The following is a 3563-nucleotide window of genomic DNA, read 5'->3' as shown; positions in this document are numbered from 1 at the left end:
CAGCATATGTTCCGATTTAAATATGCAAGACTAATGAGCCTGAGGAGCTAATCACCGAGGCATGAGGGCGGCCACAAAGAGCCCAGCTTCTCCAGCAGATAACTACGAGTGACGGGGCCTCGACCTTTCGCCCCTCCGGCTACCAGTCGTAACCTTCGCTCCTTGGCTCCCCCTGACGGTCAGAGTAGCCTTGTTCCCCCTGTTAGTCCACTTTCCCAAACGAACATTTCCCTGGGTGGAATTCTGATCGATGCTCGTGGAAGAGACGGAGAAAAACAAGACGGCGAGCAGAGCGACTTGTTTGGTGTTTTCCTGATCTTACGTTTTCCGTAACTCACTTTGAACTCGTGTCTCCAGCGCAGAGAGCACGAGCGCACTAAACCCGTCAAGGCGTCCAGATGATGCTTCATATGTAAATACACTGATTTATTGGTCTCTCTCCATCCAGTAGATGTGTTGAAATCAACATCAAACCTTGATGTTCAATGTGTTTACAGCATCTGCATTAATCTGTAAATGAGTGACTCATTGGTTATAACTGCTCAACACTATGGGAGGTTCTCTGTGAGTCCATTGAAGGACACGTACGGTCATACGGAGACACCACCTCGTGTTTACTGAGGGAACAAATCAGGAGAGAAGTAGAGTCATTTCCTCATAGACGTCTATGGGAGCAGAGGAGTCGCCCCCTGCTGGTCACTACAGAGAAGTAGAGTCATTTCCTCATAGACGTCTATGGGAGCAGAGGAGTCGCCCCCTGCTGGTCACTACAGAGAAGTAGAGTCATTTCCTCATAGACGTCTATGGGAGCAGAGGAGTCGCCCCCTGCTGGTCACTACAGAGAACGCAGGCAAAGGTCCTCCGGTCAGTCATCTTTAGGGTGTGAACACATCTTTCTCTGTCTGTTGTGTTTTGCTGCAAAGTCATGAATCAGCTGCTCAGGATGATTTATTTGGGTTAAATCCACAGTGTCCATTTCTCATCTCCTCCCTCGCTCGTTGTAGTGTTCTGGAATGCGGAAAAAAGCACCGTCTCAAAAATGAAGACAAAAGAGCAAAAGCACCACGGGGGAGAAGATCGAATCAATGAATATTTCAATGTGTCAGAGTTATTTTCAGCATGTTTTCTCCGCTCTCCTCTCTCACTTCGTTCTTTAGATCTTCATTAGATCGACAGACGTATTGTGTCCCATTTAACGGTTTCCCGGCGGCGTACGTTGTTACCCTGCATTTCTCGCTAAAAATAGTCCGGCAGTAAAACGCCTCCATGAGGCCTCTGCCCACTCTGTTCCACTCCTGGCGATACGGGTTTCTACGGACAAAGCGCCTTTTATTCATGAGCAATCATAAATATCACCTTCTCTGGCACATTGCGAGGCGCGGCGCTCTGCAGGTCCACACAGATCCTGCCACCGTTTTGTTTTCTGGCCTATTTAGAGGTAAATTATCCACAGATGTGTATTCAGTCGCCGCGGTTTAAAACCCACAGGTGGATGATGGCAGAACGAAGCAAAGGAGGGAAGTAACGGAGCAGCAGGAACTCTGGATCAGTTCTTCTTCTCCTCCTAACAAACTGGTGGAGCGAAGCCATCATCCATCGGCGTGATGCCTCTGGTCCATGGTTTCACTAGTTCATCCAGCCAATGAGAGGGTTAACAGTCCTTCTTCACATTGATGCATGAATCATTTATGTCACATGCCCATCAAGCTGTGTGTGGTTTTCCGTAGTTTGACAGGAAGTCATCTCATTGGGTCCTTTTCTTCTCGAGCTCCATCAGCTGATCTTGACGTGCTTTGATTTTCCTGCGTAGCAGCTGTCTTTCGTTAAAATGAGGGCTACCGATACCAAAGTGGTTTTGTTGAGTGTGCTAGCTGAAGGATATAGATTACACATAGACTTCCCCCTTCGCGGTTCCTTTAAGGACGGTGTGGTGGAGGTTACAAGGCGGTCGCAGTGAGAAGAAGAAGAAACCATCGCTGACAAAGACCTTCTCCCCTCGGCGGGACAGAACTCACCTGTGGAAATGATTGACTTTGATGTCTTCTTAAGAGGACAGTCATGCAGACGCTTCACCATCCAACACAATGAGCACGTGATCCGGGTCTTTACCTGGAGCTTCCAATGAACGGCCGCAGCATCACAAGGAGGAAAGCGAGCGGCGTCTAGACGAAACATACGGAGGAATGAAGCGAAATAAAATGATATTTACTGCACAATGAAACTGACGTTAACTGAATAAACCGTCATCATCATGACGCCATCTAGAACAAACTGATGCTGCTGTTTACACGTGTTGTATTGTGTGGGACATCATTACGTCTTACTGTTGACACATAGTTCCAACAATCCCTGAAGATAAAGGATTGTAAAAGCATTTTAAATGCCTTCTTGGCCTGATTTTCCTGTCGGGTGTCCCTTGATATCTCCTGGGGAACATTTTCCAAACCGTGGAATTCATCCAGTGCAGCAGAGCTTCTTTAATCTCGCTGTATCGCTGCTGCTGCTAATTTCAGATAGACTGGCCATTGATTTGCTTCCAGACTCGGAGCAGATGTTTGTTTGCAGTTTTAGTAAAAGCAGCCGTAAATCCATCAGAAGAGACTGTAAGAGGCTTTTTGTTTTGGGGGGAGACAAATCAATTTGTTATTTTGGTTTCTCTTGTCACACAGAAACACTGCTGAAAGAAACTAAACACAACGATTAAAAGTTGAACATATATTTCAGTTTCAGTGGATATGAAACCACGCATTACAAACAATCGCTCTGATGCAAAACTGGACTTTACTCCAGGTGCAAAGTGCATATTTCTCCACCTTGTCGCACAAAAACAGATTGAAGATAACAACAAATAGATGGGAAACAAGAAGCAAAAGTGCACCAGAGCCAGCTGGTCATCTGCTGCAACCGAGGAGGACCTGAGGGAGGACGGGTTGGAGGACGGGAGGGAGGACAGGATGGGAGGGAGGACGGGAGGAGGACCTGAGGGAGGACGGGAGGAGGATCTAAGGGAGGACGTGAGGAGGATCTGAGGGAGGACGGGAGGAGGACGGGAGGGAGGAGGACCTGAGGGAGGACGGGAGGGAGGACCTGAGGGAGGACGTGAGGAGGACGGGAGGAGGACCTGAGGGAGGAAGGGAGGAGGACGGGAGGGAGGACAGGATGGGAGGGAGGACGGGAGGAGGATCTAAGGGAGGACGTGAGGAGGATCTGAGGGAGGACGGGAGGAGGATCTGAGGGAGGACGGGAGGGAGGACGTGAGGGAGGACGGGAGGAGGACCTGAGGGAGGAAGGGAGGAGGACGGGAGGAGGACCTGAGGAGGACCTGAGGGAGGACGGGAGGAGGACCTGAGGGAGGACGTGAGGAGGACGTGAGGAGGACGGGAGGAGGACCTGAGGGAGGACGGGAGGAGGACCTGAGGGAGGAAGGGAGGAGGACGGGAGGAGGACCTGAGGAGGACCTGAGGGAGGACGGGAGGAGGACGGGAGGGAGGACAACACCTCGGGGTGCGATTCCGCCACCAGCAGCCTGGTAAAGGGGGAGCAGCGGCTTCTTTCTACAGACA

Source organism: Gasterosteus aculeatus, chromosome 17 (assembly GCF_964276395.1).
Source record: "Gasterosteus aculeatus chromosome 17, fGasAcu3.hap1.1, whole genome shotgun sequence".
Classification (NCBI taxonomy): domain Eukaryota; kingdom Metazoa; phylum Chordata; class Actinopteri; order Perciformes; family Gasterosteidae; genus Gasterosteus; species Gasterosteus aculeatus.
The sequence above is the reverse complement of the archived record's forward strand: the minus strand, read 5'-3'. Positions refer to the sequence as shown.